Consider the following 23,958-nt stretch of genomic DNA (forward strand, 5'->3'; position numbering starts at 1 on the left):
GAAAACGGATTGTCAAGACAACCAATAGTTGCCATATGCAAGGAAGAAGAAAGAGACAAGAAAAATCTCAACATCATGAGAGGTGATTTGGTAACATGAAAGTTTCTACCAAAATATTTTCCTCCCTCATAGAAATTACATGTGGGATCATATTCAAATTCAACAATATAGCTATCCCATAGGATATTCTTTTCATGATCCACATGTATGCTGTCACGCCCAAGATGCGACCCTATCCTCAATTTGGCACGAAGGCCTCGTCGGGGATAGAAGTGCATCTCGTCGTGTCGCAAGAATGGATATCGTTACAAGTACATCTACTGAAAAGAAGATATATATATATATATATATATATATATATATATATATATATAGAATTGGCTTACACTCGCCACAAACTACATCAGAGTCACAACAGTACAATACATATTCGTCAAGAGTAAGAGCAGGGTCCGACTACGGACGAAAACAAACGACAAAAGAAGAACGACGTCCATCCTTGCTATCCCAGGCTGCCGGCCTGGAACCCATCCTAGATCGAAGAAGAAGAAGCAACTCCAACTGAACAATCAACGCGCTCGCGTCAAGTAACCTTTACATGTACCTGCAACTAGTGTTGTAGTAATCTGTGAGCCACAGGGGACTCAGCAATCTCATTTCCAAAGGTATCAAGACTAGCAAAGCTTAATGGTTGAGGTATGGATAAATGGTGCGGTTGCAGCAGCGGCTAAGCATATATTTGGTGGATAACTTACGAGTACAAGAAAAAAGAGGGGGAAGATCTACGTGTAACGGACGTGTATACTGATGATCAAGTGAATGATCCTGAACACCTACCTACGTCAGGCATAACCCCACCGTGTCCTCGATCGGAGAAGGGACTCACGAAAGGGACAGTCACGGTTACGCACATAGTTGGCAAGTTTTAATTAAGTTATCTTCAAGTTATCTAGAACCAGTGTTAAACAAAGTTTCCATGTTGCCACATAACCGCGGGCACGACTTTCCAAAAATATTTAACCCTGCAGGGGTGCTCCAACTAGTCCATCACAAATTACCACAAGCCGCATAGAAATCCTCAATCACGAAGCTCGCGATCTCGTCGGATTCCCTAGTGGAAAACCTCAACTCTGAGATTACCCAAAGTATCACCGGAATCCCGATGCACAAGATATCTCGTCAAAGGTAAAACTAATCCAGCAAGGCCGCCCGGCGTGTCGACGATCCCGATAGGAGCCGCGTATCTCGTTCTCAGGACACGACGGATAAGCGACGTGTACGAGTGCCAAACCTCGAGTTTCCTCACTGTGGCCCCGCACAGTGCTCTGTTTTGGACCAGCACCATCAACACTGGCCCTACCTGTATTATGTAGAATTACTCCTCGGGTAGCGCTAACTCCCTATGCATTTCATTTTAACAGATTTATGATGTTGGGCAAATGTAGTACAAATGTTGGGCCTTGCCAGACCAGCTTTAATGTAAAACGAATTATCAAGGGGGTCCCCAAAACAACCCCGATCGTGTTAGGAGCGCTCAATTATGGAGCATAACACTAGTAGCCAAAACTAAGGGGGCAAAGGTGGAACAAAACACCAGGCTAGAAAGGCCGAGCCTTCCACCTTTTACCAAGTATATAGGTGCATTAAATTAAATAGCATTTAAATATGGTGATATAACAAGGAACCCATGTTTTCACATGGTAGCAACTGCACCTGCAACTAGCAATGCTAACACAGGGTTAAGCAAGCGGTAACATAGCCAATCAGTGGTTTGCTAGGTTGAACAGGTTGAAGGTTTTCATGGCATTGTTAAGAGGCTGATATTTAACATGTGGTAGGCAACGAGACATAATCGATATAAGCGATAAAACTAGCATGGCAATGATAGTAATGGTATCTGGGGAAAAGGTCATCTTGCCTGAGATCCTGCTTGGAAGAAGAATGACTCCGTGAAGCAGACGAACCGACGTAGTCGAACGGGTCCTCACAATCCGACACGCTTGCGGAACTCTAACGAGAGGAAGCAAACCGGAAACAAGAATCAACACACGAGATTCACCACACGATGCACAACACATATGATGCATGAGCAGCTGAATACATGCAAGTCACGGCATGACAATTCATACAATCAAACACTACACATTAAGTGAAGTTCAATATGCAACGAGATGCATATTGACGAAACTCCATGTTTATTTATTTAGTTCTATCCTGATTAGATACATGACATTATTAAATGTGGTTAAACACGGCAAGAGGTGAAGCGCAATTAAACTACCTATCTAGGCATTTTAAATGAGGTCGGAAATGACATATAGCACCTCCGAGACAACCTCACATGTTAATTTACAACTCTGTCCAGATCTGAACTAACACCTTTAATTAGTTGTCAAACAGCAAAACAAATAGGTTCACGCGACTCTACGCATCGTTACAAGAAATTTACACATAAAGAACATCTCCAACGGAGCTACGGTTCAAAAGATACAAGCACCGCAAGATATGATGGCATGAATGCAATATGTGTGCAACGGCGGTCACGAGCACTTCAAAACATACAACCAACAAGAGAAATGAAACTTCACGAGATTCTAAGCAAGTTTCATGTAGGACACGATCAAATCGGAGCTACGGTTCAACAACTACGAGTAAAACAAGAAAACACTACAATCTGCCAAAATCAGCCACATAGCATTTCCTACACCCCTCAACTACGAGCTACACAACTCCGATAAACTCAACCAAGGCATGACACGAAATAGGGTAAGAAGCACTACCACATACAACTAACAACAACTAGCATGGCATCATGGATCACTAGGAAAGGAAGTCACAAAATGGCTTGTCACACACTATTTCAGACTTAGTGAAAATAACACTTCATGAAACTGCAGTTTTCGGTCTGAAGGCATATAGGCAGCAACAAAACCAATAGCTACAGGAATTTAAATGACATGAAAATTCTCAACATGCTAGATAAACACAAGGGATACAACTAACTCCATTGGACCGACCTCAAAAGAGCTACAGATCACAAGATACAAACAAGACAAGACAACAACAAAATATAACAGATTCCAGACTTAGAAATATTTCAGCACCTCCAAATCAGCACTATTTCTAGCAACTTGAGGGCAATCAAACCACACCTAAACATGCATTTCTCTTGCAACCAAAAATACCAGGGGCTAGTCTAAACATCCAAGAACAACTCCCTAGTTGACAACTTCATCAAAGAAGCACGGAATAAATCCTATGAATTAAACAAAAGGGCAACATGGCCAAATATTGCACGAACTAATTTGCTCAAAAGCTAAAACTAATTGCACAGAAAAATCACATGGATTTTTCTACCCCGAAAACATATAAAATATGTGGGGTTGCACAACAAAATAATGCCACACATAAATGCGAGATAATGGCCTAGACACGGAAAATAATCTAGCGGCAAATCTCTACACGCAAAAATACCAATGACCGCTCTAAAATACATGGAAAATAGGTCCCTAGAGCATGAACATTTTATCTACGGTGTTCGAACAATCCGGACACGCACGAAAAATAAATACGGGCACTATTCTATCTAGACAGCATGTAAACGTAGGCATTATGCATGCTATACAGCGTCAAACAATTATGTATGTTGCAAAAACGGATTCTACGCGAAAATCTACGCCAAAACCATATCTAATTCATCGCGATCCGACTTACGGATTAAAAGATACGGTCATTTTAATATTTAGCTAATCCTGGAAATAAAATAATTCCGAAATTCCTAATTAATCTAACGGGCCAAATATAATTACTAATGGGCTAAGGGGGGTGGCGCAGGATATAAACGGTGCCTAGGGCAAAGGATAGGGGCGATCTCACCTCGGCCTGGGCCGGATCTGAAAATGGAGGTGGGCCGAAGGGAGGAGGAGGCGTGGGCTGCGCCTGGTCGAGGTGGGCCTTGCGAGGCCACGTGGGAGGCCGGCCCATGTGCCATGGGAGGGCGAGGCGCAGGACCTCGTCTTCCTCCTCTGGCCGTGCCACACGAGGGAATGGCGGCGCCGACCGGGAGCCGTCGGAGGGCGCCGGCTACAGGGCGGAGGCGGTCGTGAGGGGGCGAGGAAGGCCACGGCGGGCCGGATCCGACGCAGATCGGGTGGCGGCGGCGGCGCATGGCGGCGCGGAGGCCGGAGGGACAAAGCGGCGGGCTGGCGAGCTGGCGCGAGGCGGTGGCCGGATCTGGCGGCGGTTGCCGGCGGCGGGGAGGCAAGGCGGCGGCCGAGATGCGGCTGCGGCGCGGGAGGCGGCCAGCGGGGCTCCGGCGAGGTGCAGGCGGCGGGGCTGGTGGTGCAGCGGGAGGAGCTCGGGTAGGGAGGCCGGCTGCTCGCCAGATGGGCTCGGCGGGCTGGCCGCGGGCTCGACGGGCCCGACGGCTGGGAGGGAGAGAGAGGGAGGCTGAGGAGGTAGGTGGCACGGATCCCGAGGGGTTTAGGGTTAAGGCTAGATTTGGAAGGGGAAGACTGTCTAAAAATGCACACGAGACTATATATAGAAAGGGGGGGGGGCTAGGTTAGCCGGAATCTCATTCCGGATCCAACCGTGCGGTCGGATTCGGACGATTTCGAACGCGGGAACGGTTACGAGGCCGTGTAGAGTGGTTATCCAAAGATGAGAGGGAGAACGGGCGGCGCGGCAACGAATTTTAAAACACCGACAAACGTCCGACGGTCGACCGAATACGGTGCCGCTACGGTCGACCGTTCGGGTACCAGACGAACTCCGATCGCGACAAAATTCGAGAGGCGGCCTAGCTATATTAAAATAACACCGCACGTCAAATCTCAACCCAATCAGAGAAAGTTTTCAACACACTTTTAAAACTGGGTTTCGACGATGCCGCGGGCGTGTGTGTGTGCGGTCAGGCTCAGAACGGACAACGACGTGAACCGGCAACTAACAACGGATGCAAGTTTTTGAAAACTGGCGGCAACGGGATGCCGATGCAATGCTGATGATGCGCATGATGCGATGGTGATGCGACAAGAGAAAATAGGCACACGACAAAAACGGAATAGAAGGGGAATCTTCTGGAACGTCGGCATCGGGCTGTCACAACTCTCCTACACTACAAGAGGATCTCGCCCCGAGATCCAATAATGAAAAGGGGGAGAGGATGAGAAAGAACAAGAGGTAAAACTTAGTCGCTTCTTTGACAAACTAGTGAAACCAACGATCCTTTAAGGTTGCAAAGAGATGAGAAATGATATGAGAAAGAAGCAAGAATTCACAGAAAATTTCTGCAGCACTTCGGTAGGAAAATGGGACAGAAAAATCGAAAAGGTAGAAGAAATAGACAATATTCATAACAAACAATTAAATAGAGCAAGGGAACACCATGATCTTGATAGAACAACAAGATTGACCCAAAAGAGAAATACCACAATGCCTCTGGAACAATAGAATATGAACTAGCTCATACGGAAGAAGAGAAAGAAGAAAAGAATGACAACTACTAACTCCAATGAACTTGACAAGCATCCTTGCGAGAAGAATTGAACGGAGTTGTTGGAAAAACAACAACGAAAAGAACAAGACAGTAGTGGGCTTATGGAAACCTTTGAAACTAATGAAGTGACAACCAGCCACTAACAGAAACACGGATTGTTTGGGAGAAACAAGATATGAACAATTTCTAACACCAAGAGGATACATTGAGAACTTGGATTAATGACAAGCAACATGATAGCAACGATCCATAGGAAAAGCTTTAGGTGAAATCCAAACCAAGATAGCTCAATGAAGAATCGTGGGTTGAAAAATGTCTCATGATCATAGAATTGGTGGGTTTAATTATCTCATCCTTGAAAGGAATTCTCTTCGAGGCTCCTACACTAACAAGAATGCTATAATACCACCTCAAAGGATAAAGGATGAAGAATTGGACATATAAATGCAAGAGAAAGGATACTTGAGGTTCTCCAACAAGAATCATGAAGAACACTTTGAGAATGAATTGATATCATGAGCCGCTCCGAAAGAAGAATTCAGATTACTATGAACAAGAATAAGAATTATGTTATGCTCATCCTTCATCGAGTTTAATTGATGACAAGCAACGGATTTAGCATACAACTATTCTTCTTGAAAGAAACTTGAAGAGAGAGATAGGTAAGCACCACTTGAGGCATAATTGAACGAAGCACCGGTAAGAATTCACAATTGAATGGGAACACCAAGAATTAATGGAGATACATGAGAATGAAGAGATCATGATCCACCTAACAGAAAACTTGAATAAGGCACCGGATAATCGAGAGACGAACGAAGAGACTACAATTGAGAAGAATTGAGGATGAAAGCTGAAAGCTGAGAACGAAGAATCATCTGAAATGATGGTCTTCGGAAAATCGAGAAATAAAACAACTCAGAAATTCACCGGATAGCAAGAAGGGATTACTCGCGATAGAAACAATTGAGAGGATAACACGAAGCTGAGATGACAATCTTCACAAGAATGGAGCAAGATTTGAGAGAAACACTCCTTCGAATTGCAAGCTGAGAATGATGACGAGAAACAATAACAAGAATAGCTGAGACACTCCGGAATAAAGAATAATGAAAGGTTGAGCCAATGACGAAAATAAATTTGAAGCGATCTTGAAGAAGGAATATGACTGATGAAATTCATACTTACGTCATAGTTGAAAAGATTAATGATCTCCGGGCAAGGATTAAAAGAGCCAGGAAAAATCCTGGGAAAGAACCTGTGGGTTATGGGCCCACTCAAAGAAACCACCGTTAGAAAAGATTGCTTAGAAGAGAGACAATGCACCGGTATGAAGAGAACTAGATGAGGTTAGCACCTCGAAATAATTGAAAAGATTGGAAACAAAAACTTCTAAGATAGATTCTACGCTCCGGATCGAAAAGAGAGGAATAAATAACAAGATAGGCTCATAAGAATTCCCAACATCGGAAAGAATTACAAGGATGAATGGATAAGATGACACGCACAACTAAATTGAATTCACTGGAAATATAACAAGACTGAATAAGGATGAACATGAAGCTCCTGAAAATTTTCACAATGAAGCAACGGATAAGAGAGAAAAGAACAGACATTGGAAGCACCATGAAAAGAAAACTCTTGGATGAAAATCCAATCACTAAAGAAAAGGGCGGGAGGGCGGGGAAAAACAAAGTCAACTTGGGACAGATGAGACGAACTCCGGAATAAAATGAGAGAATGATCTTGCAAAAATTGGAAAGGATAGAATTACTTGAAGAGAGACACACAGGTTGAAAACAAATTAACATGACGACTCCGGTTGACAAGAATTGATATGACAATTGATTGAGAAAAGAATTTGCATTCACATAAAACTTGTGAGAACACCTCTTGGAAAGATCTGAAATCACCACTTGACATCGAAGCAACTTGAATTACCATATTCAACAAAACAAAGGATGAGGCTTATGAAACAAGCCAGAACAAACTCATGAGAAAGATTTCGTCCGATATTTTCATGGACCGGAATCCACTAGATGTCGAATCCCAAGCTAACATCATGCATTTGTTGGAAGATTGTCTGATAAGCAACTACTTGAATTCCCACCTATGAATTCCCGAAATATCTGGTCATGCAATCTGGTACACGGATACAAGGAGTAATATCACACAACTCCTATACTAACCCGTCACTTGTATCACATCAACACACAACCAGAATCTCAGACCTTCATCTACAACAAACCATCGTGATCACGACGATACAAAGTATGGTAGTACTCCCGAACAATCTGCATGAGTACTGGGGACATCGGGGTTATCTCGCCACTACTAGTATTGAAGCAATTACGAACATCCTTCGTTCAGAGATACTAAGAAATATGAATGATAACGATGTGCTCAAGAATCCCCTGGAGCTCAACTCCCCTGAAACTGCAAGCAGATAGGAGGCCCCAAGACAGAACTCCGTCACATCGGCATCATATAGATTCCAAGAATATCCGCGTGATCCTACAATTTTTTTGAGTGAGAAGAGTAGTAGAATAAATTATTACGTCAAGATTCCTCACCAGAGCATAGAAGAGGAGAAAAAAGAATCCTACTCTCCGATATATAACTAGACTCATAGCAGTTTTTCACTAGACTCGACTCGGCCAAGTTCGAGCAATCAAGGGGGCTCCTAGGTCGGTACTGGTCTGGTACCAACTTGTCATGCCCAAGATGCAACCTTATCCTCAATTTGGCACGAAGGCCTCCTCAGGGATAGAAGCGCATCTCGTCGTGTCGCAAGAATGGATATCGTTACAAGTACATGTATTGAAAAGAAGATATATATATATAGAGAGAGAATTGGCTTACACTCGCCACAAGCTACATCAGAGTCACAACAGTACAGTACATATTCGTCAAGAGTAAGAGCAGGGTCTGACTACGGACGAAAACAAACGACAAAAGAAGAACGACGTCCATCCTTGCTATCCCAGGCTGCCGGCCTGGAACCCATCCTAGATCGAAGAAGAAGAAGAAGAAGCAACTCCAACTGAACAATCAACGCGCTCCCGTCAAGTAACCTTTACCTGTACCCGTAACTGATGTTGTACTAATCTGTGAGCCACAGGGGACTCAACAATCTCATTTCCAAAGGTATCAAGACTAGCAAAGCTTAATGGGTGAGGTATGGTTAAGTGGTGAGGTTGCAACAGCGGCTAATCATATATTTGGTGGCTAACTTACGAGTACAAGAAAAAAAGAGGGGGGAAGATCTACGCGTAACGGACGTGTATACTGATGATCAAGTGAATGATCCTGAACACCTACCTACGTCAGATATAACCCCACCGTGTCCTCGATCGGAGAAGGAACTCACGAAAGAGACAGTCACGGTTATGCACACAGTTGGCAAGTTTTAATTAAGTTATCTTCAAGTTATCTAGAACCAGTGTTAAACAAAGTTTCCACGTTGCCACATAACCGCGGGCACGGCTCTCCGAAAAGATTTAACCCTGCAGGGGTGCTCCAACTAGTCCATCACAAATTACCACAAAGCCGCATAGAAATCCTCAATCACGAAGCTCGCGATCGCGTCGGATTCCCTAGTGGAAAACCTAAACTCTGAGATTACCCAAAGCATCACCGGAATCCCGATGCACAAGATATCTCGTCAAAGGTAAAACTAATCCAGCAAGGCCGCCCGGCGTGTCGCCGATCCCGATAGGAGCCGCATATCTCGTTCTCAGGACACGACGGATAGGCAACGCGTACGAGTGCCAAACCTCGAGTTTCCTCGCGATGGCCCCGCACAGTGCTCTGTTTTGGACCAGCACCATCAGTACTGGCGCTACCTGTATTATGTAGAATTACTCCCCGGGTAGCGCTAACTCCCTATGCATTTCATTTTAACAGATTTATTATGTTGGGCAAATGTAGTACCAATGTTGGGCCTTGCCAGACCAGCTTTAATCAAAAACGAATTATCAAGGGGGTCCCCATAACAACCCCGATCGTGTTAGGAGCGCTCAATTATGGAACATAACACCAGTAGCCGAAACTAAGGGGGCAAAGGTGGAACAAAACACCAGGCTATAAAGGCCGAGCCTTCCACCTTTTACCAAGTATATAGGTGCATTAAATTAAATAGCATTTAAATATGGTGATATAAAAAGAAACCCATGTTTTCACATGGTAGAAACTGCACCTACAACTAGCAACGCTAACACATGGTTAAGCAAGCGGTAACATAGCCAATCAGTGGTTTGCTAGGTTGAACAGGTTGAAGGTTTTCATGGCATTGTTAAGAGGCTGATATTTAACATGTGGTAGGCAACGAGACATAATCGATAGAAGCGATAAAACTAGCATGGCAATGATAGTAATGGTATCTAGGGAAAAGGTCATCTTGCCTGAGATCCCGCTTGGAAGAAGAATGACTCCGTGAAGCAGACGAGCCGACGTAGCCGAACGGGTCCTCACAATCCGACACGCTTGCGGAACTCTAACGAGACGAAGCAAACCGGAAACAAGAATCAACACACGAGATTCACCACACGATGCACAACACATATGATGCATGAGAAGCTGAATACATGCAAGTCACGGCATGACAATTCACACAATCAAACACTACACATTAAGTGAAGTTCAATATGCAACGAGTTGCATATTGACGAAACTCCACGTTTATTTATTTAGTTCTATCCCGATTAGATACACGACATTATTAAATGTGGTTAAACATAGCTAGAGGTGAAGCGCAATTAAACTACATATCTAGGCATTTTAAATGAGGTCGGAAATGACATATAGCACCTCCGAGACGACCTCACATGTTAATTTACAACTCTGTCGAGATCTGAACTAACACATTTAATTAGTTGTCAAACATAAAAACAAATAGGTTCACGCGACGCTATGCGTTGTTACAAGCAATTTACACATAAAGAACATCTCCAACGGAGCTACGGTTCAAAAGATACAAGCACCACAAGACATGATGGCATGAATGCAATATGTGTGCAACGGCGGTCACGAGCACTTCAAAACATACAACCAGCAAGAGAAATGAAACTTCACGAGATTCCAAGCAAGTTTCATGTAGGACACGATCAAATCGGAGCTACGGTTCAACAACTATGAGTAAAACAAGAAAACACTACAATCTGCCAAAATCAACCACATAGCATTTCCTACACCCCTCAACTACGAGCTACACAACTCCGATAAACTCAACCAAGGCATGACACAAAAGAGGGTAAGAATCACTACCACATACAACTAACAACAACTAGCATGGCATCATGGATCACTAGGAAAATAAGTCACAAAATGGCTTCTCACACACTATTTCAGACTTAGAGAAAATAACACTTCATGAAAGTGCAGTTTTCGGTCTGAAGGCATATTGACAGCAGCCAAACCAATAGCTACAGGACTCCAAATGGCATGAAAATTCACAACATGCTACAGAAACACAAGGGATACAACTAACTCCATTGGACCAACCTCAAAAGAGCTACAGATCACAAGGTACAAACAAGACAAGACAGCAACAAAATATAACAGATTCGAGACTTAGAAATATTTCAGCACCTCCAAATCAGCACTATTTCTAGCAACTTGAGGACAATCAAACCACACCTAAACATGCATTTATCTTGCAACCAAAAATACCAGGGGCTAGTCTAAACACCCAAGAACAACTCCCTAGTTGACAACTCCGTCAAACGAAGCACGGAATAAATCCTACGAATTAAACAAAAGGGCAACATGGCCAAATATTGCGCGAACTAATTTGCTCAAAAGCTAAAACTAATTGCACAGAAAAATCACATGGATTTTTCTACCCCGAAAACATATAAAATATGTGGGGTTGCACAACAAAATAATGTCACACATAAATGCGAGATAATGGCCTAGACACGGAAAATAATCTAGCGGCAAATCTCTACACGCAAAAATACCAATGACCACTCTAAAATACATGGAAAATAGGTCCCTCGAGCATGAACATTTTATCTACGGTGTTCGAACAATCCGGACACGCACAAAAAATAAATACGAGCACTATCCTATCTATACAGCACGTAAACCTAGGCAGTAAGAACTCTATACTACGTCAAACAATTATGCATGTTCCAAAAACGGATTCTACGCGAAAATTTACATCAAAACCATATTTAATTCATCGCGATCCGACTTACGGATTAAAAGATACGGTCGTTTTAATATTTAGCTAATCGTGGAATAAAATAATTCCGAAATTCCTAATTAATCTAACCGGGCCAAATCTAATTACTAATGGGCTAAGGGGGGTGGCGCAGGATATAAACGGTGCCTAGGGCGAAGGATCGGAGTGATCTCACGTCGGCCTGGGCCGGATCTGAAGATGGAGGTGGGCCGAAGGGAGGAGGAGGCCTGGGGTGCGCCTGACCGAGGTGGGCCTTGCGAGGCCACGTGGGAGGCCGACCCACGTGCCACGGGAGGGCGAGGCGCAGGACCTCGTCGTCCTCCTGTGGCCGTGCCGCACGAGGGCATGGCGGCGCCGACAGGGAGCCGTCGGAGGGCGCCGGCTACAGGGCGGAGGCGGTCGGGAGGGGGCGAGGAGGGCCACGGCGGGCCGGATCCGGCGCAGATCGGGTGGCGGCGGCGGTGCATGGCGGCGCAGAGGCCGGAGGGACAAGGCGGCGGGCTGGCGAGCTGGCGCGAGGCGGCGGCCAGATCTGGCGGCGGTTGCCGGCGGCGGGGAGGCAAGGCGGCGGCCGAGATGCGGCTGCGGCGCGGGAGGCGGCCAGCGGGGCTCCGGCGAGGCGTGGACGGCGGGGCTGGTGGCGCAGCGGGTGGAGCTCGGGCAGGAGCTCGGGCACGGAGGCCGGCTGCTCGCCAGATGGGCTTAGCGGGCCGGCCGCGGGCTCGACGGGCCTGGCGGCTGGGAGGGAGAGAGAGGGAGGCTGAGGAGGTAGGTGGCGCGGATCCCGAGGGGTTAGGGTTAGGGCTAGATTTGGAAGGGGGAGACTGTCTAAAAATGCACACGAGACTATATATAGAAAAAAAGGGGGGGCTAGGTTAGCCGGAATTTCGTTCCGGATCCAACCGTGTAGTCGGATTCAGACGATTCCGAACACGGGAACGGTTACGAGGCCCCGTAGAGTGGTTATCCGGAGAAGAGAGGGAGAACGGGCGGCGCGACAACGAATTTTAAAGCACCGTCAAATGTCCGATGGTAGACCGAATACGGTGCCACTACGGTCGACCGTTCGGGTACCAGACGAACTCCGATCGCGATGAAATTCGACAGGCGGCCTAGCTATATTAAAATAGCACTGCACGTCAAATCTCAACCCAATCAGAGAAAGTTTTCAACACACTTTTGAAATAGGGTTTCGACGATGCCGCGGGCGCGTGCGTGTGCGGTCGGGCTTAGAACAGACAACGACGTGAACCAACAACTAACAACGGATGCAAGTTTTTGAAAACTGGCGGCAACGTGATGCCGATGCAATGTTGATGATGCGCATGATGCGATGATGATGCGACAAAAGAAAATAGGCATACGACGAAAACGGAATAGAAGGGGAATCTTCTGGAACGTCGGCATCGGGCTGTGACATATGCAAAGTTGACGCTCTTCAAAAATAGTGGGATTATCATCAACTAAAGTCATGACTTCTCCTATCCCACTTTCAATATTGTTGCAAATATCATATTCATCATGAGGTTTGAACAAATTTTCAAGATCATAAGAAAGATCATCACCCCAATCATGATTATTGCAACAAGTAGTGGACAAAGCAAAACTAGCATCCCCAAGGTTAGGGTTTTGCATAATTTTAGCATGATAGTCACTAATAGGATTTATAGTGAAACCATTGCAATCATGCTTTTCATTCAAGGAACCCTCGTGAATCACTTGATGAATTTCTTCCTCACAATTTTCAGATTCACGCATCTTACGCAAAACTCCAAAGAAATAGTCAATTGCCCTCAACTCACTAGCAATATGTTCCACACGAGTGGGTCTCTTAAAGAGACTAGCAAGTGGATGAGGACCCATATCACTAGATTTTTAGCAAGTGAAGATGCAAGCATATTGAAGGCACATGTCACACAAGCGAACAGAAGGCAAACAAAAAAGGCAAAGGAGAAAGGCAAATGGAAATGACAAATATGAAGTGGGGGAGAGGAAAACAAGAGGCAACTGGTAACAAAAGTAAATGCAAGAGAAGAGTTTGTGAGACCTACTTGGATAGATCTTGATTTCTCTTCCCCGGCAACGGCGCCAGAAATACTTCTGATGTTTGATGTGTATCCCTTGCAATGGCGCCAGAAATAGTTGTGTCGACGGCACCAGGAATCCTTCAGCTACGGCTACGCCTTAAGGGACTTCCTAGGCAAGTATGCAAAGGATTTCCCCCGTGGCCTTGGAGCCTTGAGTTGGTGTTCCCACGAAGCGGAAAGGGTGGTGTAGCACAACGACGGTAAGTATTTCCCTCAGTTTGAGAACCAAGGTATCAATCCGGCGGAAGAGTATCTCAAGATCCTGCATAGACACAAAAGCTTGCACCCAACGCTATGAAGGGGTTGTCAATCCCTTATAGATTGTTTGCCAAGTGAGAACTGAAAGCAACAAAGTAACAAAGCAAAGTAAAAGCGGAGGTGTAAACGATGGATGTGAATAGACCCGAGGGCTGTAGTGTTTACTAGTGGCTTCTCTCATGAAAGCAAGTAGACGGTGGGTGAACTAATTACTGTCGAGCAATTGATAGAACTGTGCAGAGTCGTGAAGATATCTATGCAATGATTATTTCTATAGGCATCAGATCCGAAACAAGTAGACCGATACTTTCTGCATCTACTACTATTACTCCACATGTCGACCGCTATCCAGCATGCATCTAGTGTATTAAGTCCATAAGAACAGAGTAACGCCTTAAACAAGATGACATGATGTAGAGGGATAATCTCAAACCAATGATAAAACCCCCCTCTTTTTACCCTTGATGGCAACTACTTGATGTGTGCCTTGCTTCCCCTACTGTCACTGGGAAAGGTCACCACATGGCAGAACCCAAAACCAAGCACTTCTCCCATTGCAAGAATCATAGATCTAGTTGGCCAAACAAAACCCAAGACTCGAAGAGACATACAAGGATATCAAATCATGCATATAAGAAATCAGCAAAGATTCAAATATATATCATAGATAATCTGATCACAAGTCCACAATTCATCAGATCTCGACAAACACACCGCCAAAGAAGATTACATCAGATAGATCTCCATGAAGATCATGCAGAACTTTGTATTGAAGATCCAAGAGAGAGAAGAAGCCATCTAGCTACTAACTACGGACCCGTAGGTCTGAAGTGAACTACTCACGAGTCATTGGAGGGGCGATGATGATGCTGAAGAAGCCCTCCAACTCCAAAGTCCCCTCCGACAAGGCGCCATGAAGGGTCTCCAGATGAGATCTTGCGGAAACGGAAGCTTGCGGCGGCGGAAAAGTATTTTCGAGGCTCCCCTGATTTTTTGCAGAATATTTGGGAATTTATAGGCCAAAGTCCTAGGTCAGGGGGCGGCCAGGGAGGCCACAAGCCTGCCCACCGCCGCCTCCCCCTGGTGGCGGAGTGGGGGCTTGTGGGCTCCCTGGAGCCCACCTGGCTTGGCCCAAAAGCCCCCTGGACTTCTTCCGTTCGGGAAAAAAAATCATTTCGTGGTTTTTCTTCCGTTTGGACTCCGTTCCAAAATTAGATCTGAAAAGAGTCAAAACACGGAAAAAACAGGAACTGGCACTTGGCACTGAATTAATAAGTTAGTCCCAAAAAGATATAAAAAGATACATAAAACATACAAAGAAGGCAAGATAACAGCGTGAAACCATCAAATATTATAGATACGTTTGAGACGTATCAGTGCGCCCACGAAACTTTCCCACAATGACAAAAACAACGTGTTTTTGGGACGTCTCGATAGCCATGCACACGGTTCATGGAACATAAAAAATCGACCCCGGACCCTGATACATCCATTTTGCATCATGCTTTTATGAAGATATTTATCGCTTTATGGGATGTTATAACACTTTACGGTACAATTCTTATGCCTTTTCTCTCTTATTTTATAAGGTTTACGTGAAGAGGGAGAATGCCGACAGCTGGAATTCTGGTCTGAAAAAGGAGAAAGTTTGAGATACCTATTCTGCGGAACTCCAAAAGATGTGAAAATAAACGAGGAATTATTTTGGATTTTATAAAAAATACTGGGCGGAAGAAGTACCGGAGGGGAGCTACGAGGAGGCCACAAGCCTGCCAGGCCCGACCTACCCCCCTGGCCGGGCCTGGGTGGCTTGTGGCCCCCCTGCTGCCCCTCTAGCGCTCATCTTTTGCTATAAGGAGGGTTTCGTCCCAAAAAAACAGGAGGAGGCTTTCGGGAGGAATCGCCGCCGCCACGAGGCGGAACTTGAGCAGAACCAATCTAGAGCTCCGGCACGGCCATCCTGCCGGCAAAACTTCCCTCCCGGAGGGGGAAATCGTCGCCATCGTCATCACCAACACTCCTATCATCGGAGGGGTCTCATCACCATCAAAATCTTCATCAGCACCATCTCCTCTCCAAACCCTAGTTCATCTCTTGTAACCAATCTCCGTCTCGCGACTCCGATTGGTACTTGTAAGTTTGCTAGTAGTGTTAACTACTCTTTGTAGTTGATGCTAGTGTTGGAAATATGCCCTAGAGGCAATAATAAAATGGTTATTATAATATTTCCTTGTTCATGATAATCGTCTATCGTTCATGCTATAATTGTATTAACAGGAAACAGTAATACATGTGTGAATGAATAGATCACAATGTGTCCCTAGCAAGCCTCTAGTTGGCTAGCTCGTTAGTCAATAGATGATCATGGTTTCCTGATCATGGGCATTAGATGTCATTGATAACGGGATCACATCATTGGGAGAATGATGTGATGGACAAGACCCAATCCTAAGCCTAGCACTAGATCGTATTGTTCGTATGCTAATGCTTTTCTAATGTCAAGTATCTTTTCCTTCGACCGTGAGATTGTGCAACTCCCGGATACCGTAGGAGTGCTTTGGGTGTATCAAACGTCACAACGTAATTGGGTGACTATAAAGGTGCACTACGGATACCTCCGAAAGTGTCTGTTGGGTTGGCACGAATCGAGATCGGGATTTGTCACTCCGTGTGACGGAGAGGTATCTCTGGGCCCACTCGGTAGAACATCATCATGATCTCAATGTGACTAAGGAGTTATTCACATGATGACGTGCTACGGAACGAGTAAAGAGACTTACCGGTAACGAGATTGAACAAGGTATAGGTATACCGACGATCGAATCTCGGGCAAGTTCTATACCGACAGACAAAGGGAATCGTATACGGGATTGATTGAATCCTTGACATCGTGGTTCATCCGATGAGATCATCGTGGAGCTAGTGGGAGCCACCATGGGTATCCAGACCCCGCTGATGGTTATTGCCCAGAGAGGTGTCTCGGTCATTTCTGCTTGTCTACCGAACCCGTAGGGTCTACACACTTAAGGTTCGATGACGCTAGGGTTATAGGGAATTGTTGTACGAGGTTACCGAAAGTTGTTCGGAGTCCCGGATGAGATTCCAGACGTCACGAGGAGCTCCGGAATGGTCCGGAGGTAAAGATTGATATATAGGACGGATGGTTTTGGACACCGGGAGTGTTTCGGGCGTCACCGGTAACGTCCCGGGGACCACCGAAGGGGGGCAACGACCCCGGGAGGCTAGATGGGCTAAGTGGGGAAGGGAACCAGCCCCTAAGTGGGCTGGTGCGCCCCCCACCCAGCCCATGCGCACCTGAGAAAGGGGGGAAGGGGGGAACCCTAACATAGGTGGGCCTAAGGCCCACCAGAAGGGTGCGCCACCCCTCCTCCCTGCACTGGCCGCCGCCCCCTCTCCCATCTGGGGTTGCCGCACCCCTTGGGGGTGGGAACCCTAAGGGCTGCACCCCCTCCCTCTCCCCCTATATATAGATGAGGGTTCCGGGCTATTTGACACACGGTTTCATCTCTCTCTCGGCGCAACCCTGCTCCTCTCCCTCCTCCTCTCTGCCGGCGCTTGGCGAAGCCCTGCCGGGAGACCTCGTCTCTCCACCGACACCACGCCGTCGTGTTGCTGGACTTCTTCCCCAACCTCTCCCTCCTCCTTGCTGGATCAAGGTGCGGGAGACATCACCGGGCTGCACGTGTGTTGAACGCGGAGGTGCTGTTGTTCGGCACTAGATCGAAATCGCTGCGAGTACGACTCCATCAACCGCGTTCTAGCAACGCTTCCGCTTAGCGATCTTCAAAGGTACGAAGATGCTCTTATCCCTCTCTCGTTGCTGGTCTTTCCATAGGAAGATCTGAACATGCGTAGGAAAATTTTGAATTTATGCTATGTTACCCAACAGTGGCATCCGAGCCAGGTTTTGTATGCGTAGATTCTATGCACGAGTAGAACACAAAAGTTGTGGGCGATGGTTTGTCAATTGGCTTGCCGTTACTAGTTTCATTCTTTTCCAACGGTATTGTGGGATGAAGCGGCCCGGACCGACCTTACACGTACGCTTACGTGAGACTGGTTCCACCGACAGACATGCACATCGTGCATAAAGGTGGCTAGCGGGTGTGTGTCTCTCCTACTCTAGTCGGATTGGATTTGATGAAAAGGGTCCTTATGAAGGGTAAATAGCTTTGGTATATCATCGTTGTGGCTGTCACGTAGGTAAGAAGGCGTTCTTGCTAGAAACCCAAATCAGCCACGTAAAACTTGCAACAACAATTAGAGGATGTCCAACTTGTTTTTGCAGGGTTTGACATGTGATGTGATATGGCCAAAGTTGTGATGTTGCATGTATGATGTATGAGATGATCATGTTATTGTAATAGGTTTCACGACTTGCATGTCGATGAGTATGACAACCGGCAGGAGCCATAGGAGTTGTCTTAATTTATTGTATGAGATGCAACGCCATGTGCTTACTACATTTACTTCATTGCTAACGGTTAGCCATAGTAGTAGTGATAGTAGTAGTTGGCGTGACGACTTCACGGAGACACGATGATGGAGATCATGATGATGGAGATCATGGTGTCACGCCGGTGACGATGATGATCATGCGATGCCTGAAGATGGAGATCGAAAGAGCAAAGATGATAATGGCCATATCATGTCACTATATGATTGCATTGTGATGTTTATCATGTTTTACATCTTATTGCTTAAAACGACGGTAGCATAATAAGATGATCCCTCTTAAAATTTCGAGAACATATTCCCCTAAGTGTGCACCGTTGCGAAGGTTCGTTGTCTCGAAGCACCACGTGATGATCGGGTGTGATAGATTCTAACGTTCGCATACAACGGGTGTAAGCCAGATTTACACACGCGAAACACCTAGGTTGACTCGACGAACTTAGCATGTACAGACATGACCTCGAATACAAGAGACCGAAAGGTCGAACATGAGTCGTATGGTTGAATACGATCAGCATGAAGTTGCTCACCATGGTGACTAGTCCGTCTCACGTGATGATCGGACACGGGTTAGTCAACATGGATCATGTATCACTTAGATGACTAGAGGGATGTCGATTTAAGTGGGAGTTCATACTTAATTTGATTAAATGAACTTAATTGTCATGAACTAAGTCTAAAAGTTGTCTTTACAAATATTGTAGATGTCCAACGTCAACCTCAACTTCAACGCATTCCTAGAGAAAAACAAGCTGAAAGATGATGATAGCAACTATGCGGACTGGGTTCGCAACCTGAAGCTCATCCTTGAAGCAGCTAAAAAGGCTTATGTCCTTAATGCGCCGCTAGGTGACCCTCCCGCTCCTGCAGCAGCCCAGGACATTCTAAACGTCTGGCAAGCGCGGAGTGATGACTATGTTGGAATTATGCCCTAGAGGCAATAATAAATATATAGTTATTATTATAATTCCTGTATCAAGATAATAGTTTATTATCCATGCTATAGTTGTATTGAATGAAGACTCATTTACATGTGTGGATACATAGACAAAACACCGTCCCTAGCATGCCTCTAGTTGGCTAGCCAGTTGATCGATGATAGTCAGTGTCTTCTGATTATGAACAAGGTGTTGTTGCTTGATAACTGGATCACGTCATTGGGAGAATCACGTGATGGACTAGACCCAAACTAATAGACGTAGCATGTTGATCGTGTCATTTTGTTGCTACTGTTTTCTGCGTGTCAAGTATTTATTCCTATGACCATGAGATCATATAACTCACTGACACCGGAGGAATGCTTTGTGTGTATCAAACGTCGCAACGTAACTGGGTGACTATAAAGATGCTCTACAGGTATCTCCGAAGGTGTTAGTTGAGTTAGTATGGATCAAGACTGGGATTTGTCACTCCGTGTGACGGAGAGGTATCTCGGGGCCCACTCGGTAATACAACATCACACACAAGCCTTGCAAGCAATGTAACTTAGTGTAAGTTGCGGGATCTTGTATTACGGAACGAGTAAAGAGACTTGCCGGTAAACGAGATTGAAATAGGTATGCGGATACTGACGATCGAATCTCGGGCAAGTAACATACCGAAGGACAAAGGGAATGACATACGGGATTATACGAATCCTTGGCACTGAGGTTCAAACGATAAGATCTTCGTAGAATATGTAGGATCCAATATGGGCATCCAGGTCCCACTATTGGATATTGACCGAGGAGTCTCTCGGGTCATGTCTACATAGTTCTCGAACCCGCAGGGTCTGCACACTTAAGGTTCGACGTTGTTTTATGATTATTTGAGTTATATGGTTGGTTACCGAATGTTGTTCGGAGTCCCGGATGAGATCACGGACGTCACGAGGGTTTCCGGAATGGTCCGGAAACGAAGATTGATATATAGGATGACCTCGTTTGATTACCGGAAGGTTTTCGGAGTTACCGGGAATGTACCGGGAATGACGAATGGGATCCGGGAGTTCACCGGGGGGGGGGGGGGCAACCCACCCCGGGGAAGCCCATAGGCCTTGGGGGGGACATACCAGCCCTTAGTAGGCTGGTGGGACAGCCCACAAGTGGTCTATGCGCCAAGAGAAGAAAAATCAAGAGGAAAAGAAAAAAAAGGGAGGAGGTGGGAAGGGAGGAGGACTCCCTCCCACCAAACCTAGTCCAACTCGGTTTGGGGGGAGAGTCCTCCCCCTTGGCTCGGCCGACCCCCTTGAGGGTCCTTGGACCCCAAGGCATGGCCCCCTCCCACCCACCTATATATACGGAGGTTTTAGGGCTGATTTGAGACGACTTTTCCACGGCAGCCCGACCACATACCTCCACGGTTTTTCCTCTAGATCGCGTTTCTGCGGAGCTCGGGCGGAGCCCTGCTGAGACAAGGTCATCACCAACCTCCGGAGCGCCGTCACGCTGCCGGAGAACTCTTCTACCTCTCTGTCTCTCTTGCTGGATCAAGAAGGCCGAGATCATCGTCGAGCTGTACGTGTGCTGAACGCGGAGGTGCCGTCCGTTCGGTACTAGATCGTGGGACTGATCGCGGGATTGTTCGCGGGGCGGATCGAGGGACGTGAGGACGTTCCACTACATCAACCGAGTTCTCTAACACTTCTGCTGTACGATCTACGAGGGTACGTAGATCACTCATCCCCTCTCGTAGATGGACATCACCATGATAGGTCTTCGTGCGCGTAGGATTTTTTTTTGTTTCCCATGCGACGTTCCCCATCAGTGGCATCATGAGCTAGGTTCATGCGTAGATGTCTTCTCGAGTAGAACACAAAAGTTTTTGTGGGTGGTGATGTGCGTTTTGCTGCCCTCCTTAGTCTTTTCTTGATTCCGCGGTATTGTTGGATTGAAGCGGCTTGGACCGACATTACTCGTACGCTTACGAGAGACTGGTTTCATCGTTACGAGTAACACCCTTTGCTCAAAGATGACTGGCAAGTGTCGGTTTCTCCAACTTTAGTTGAATCGGATTTGACCGAGGAGGTCCTTGGATGAGGTTAAATAGCAACTCATATATCTCCGTTGTGGTGTTTGCGTAAGTAAGATGCGATCCTACTAGATACCCTTGGTCACCACGTAAAACATGCAACAACAAAATTAGAGGACGTCTAACTTGTTTTTGCAGGGTATGATTGTGATGTGATATGGCCAACGATGTGATGTGATATATTGGATGTATGAGATGATCATGTTGTAATAGAAATATCGACTTGCACGTCGATGGTACGGCAACCGGCAGGAGCCATAGGGTTGTCTTTATACTAACGTTTGTGCTTGCAGATGCGTTTTCTATTTTGTTAGGATGTAGCTTTAGTATTAATAGCATAAGTAGCACGACAACCCCGATGGCAACACGTTGATGGATGATCATGGTGTGGCGCCGGTGACAAGAAGATCGTGTCGGTGCTTTGGTGATGGAGATCAAGAAGCACGTGATGATGGCCATATCATGTCACTTATGAATTGCATGTGATGTTAATCCTTTTATGCACCTTATTTTGATTAGAACGACGGTAGCATTATGAGGTGATCTCTCACTAAAATTTCAAGACGAAATTGTGTTCTCCCCGACTGTGCACCGTTGCTACAGTTCGTCGTTTCGAGACACCACGTGATGATCGGGTGTGATAGACTCAACGTTCACATACAACGGGTGCAAAACAGTTGCGCACGCGGAACACTCGGGTTAAGCTTGACGAGCCTAGCATGTGCAGACATGGCCTCGGAACACATGAGACCGAAAGGTCGATCATGAATCATATAGTTGATATGATTAGCATAGGGATGCTTACCACTGAAACTATACTCAACTCACGTGATGATCGGACTTGGGATAGTGTAAGTGGATCATGAACCACTCAAATGACTAGAGAGATGTACTTTTTGAGTGGGAGTTTAGCATATAATTTGATTAAGTTGAACTCTAATTATCTTGAACATAGTCTAAGTCCACTTTGAATATATTTGTGTTGTAGATCATGGCTCACGCGACAGTCATCCTGAATTTTAATACGTTCCTAGAGAAAGCTACGTTGAAAGATGATGGAAGCAACTTTGTAGACTGGGCTCGTAATCTTAAGCTAATCTTACAAGCTGGGAAGAAGGATTATGTCCTTAATGCTGCGCTAGGAGATGAACCACCCGCTACGGCTGATCAGGATGTTAAGAACGCTTGGTTAGCACGTAAGGAGGACTACTCAATAGTTCAATGTGCAGTCTTGTATGGCTTAGAGCCAGGACTTCAACGTCGCTTTGAGCGTCATGGAGCATTTGAGATGTTCCAGGAGTTGGAGTTTATCTTTCAGAAGAACGCCCGGATCGAGAGGTATGAGACCTCCGATAAATTCTATGCTTGCAAGATGGAGGAAAACTCGTCTGTCAGTGAACATGTGCTCAAAATGTCTGGGTACTCAAACCGTCTAGCTGAGCTGGGGATTGAACTCCCACAAGAAGCTATCACTGACAGAATCCTTCAATCACTGCCGCCAAGCTACAAAGGCTTTGTGTTGAACTACAACATGCAAGGGATGAACAAGTCTCCCGGCGAGTTGTTTGCGATGTTGAAAGTCGCAGAGTCTGAACTCCGTAAAGAGCATCAAGTGTTGATGGTGAGCAAGACCACTAGTTTCAAGAGAAACGACAAAGGCAAGAAGGGCAATTCGAAGAAGAGCGGCAAGCCTGTTGCCAATCCGCTGAAGAAACCCAAAGCTGGACCTAAGCCTGAAACAGAGTGCTTCTATTGCAAGGGTATGGGTCACTTGAAGCGCAATTGCCCCAAGTATCTGGCAGATAAGAAGGCGGGCAAAGAAAAATCAGGTATATTTGATATACATGTTATTGATGTGTACTTAACCGGCTCTCGTAGTAGTGCCTGGGTATTCGATACCGGTTCTGTTGCTCATATTTGCAACTCGAAGCAGGAACTGCGGAATAGACAAAGGCTGGCGAAAGACGAAGTGACGATGCGCGTAGGAAATGGTTCAAGGTTGATGCAATCGCCGTCGGCACAGTGTCACTTCAGCTACCATCGGGATTAGTGATGAACTTAAATCATTGTTATTTAGTGCCTGCGTTGAGCATGAACATTATATCTGGATCTTGTTTATTGCGAGACGGTTACTCTTTTAAGTCTGAGAATAATGGTTGTTCTATTTCTATGAGTAACATCTTTTATGGTCATGCACCGAATGTGAGAGGATTGTTCATATTGAATCTTGATAGCGATACGCATATACATAACATTGAGACCAAAAGAGTTAGAGTAAACAATGATAGCGCCATATTTTTGTGGCACTGCCGCTTGGGTCATATTGGTGTAAAGCGCATGAAGAAACTCCATGCTGATGGACTTTTGGAGTCACTTGACTTTGATTCACTTGACACGTGCGAACCATGCCTCATGGGCAAGATAACTAAGACTCCGTTCTC

The sequence above is a fragment of the Hordeum vulgare genome, chromosome 1H (assembly GCF_904849725.1).
Source record: "Hordeum vulgare subsp. vulgare chromosome 1H, MorexV3_pseudomolecules_assembly, whole genome shotgun sequence".
Classification (NCBI taxonomy): domain Eukaryota; kingdom Viridiplantae; phylum Streptophyta; class Magnoliopsida; order Poales; family Poaceae; genus Hordeum; species Hordeum vulgare.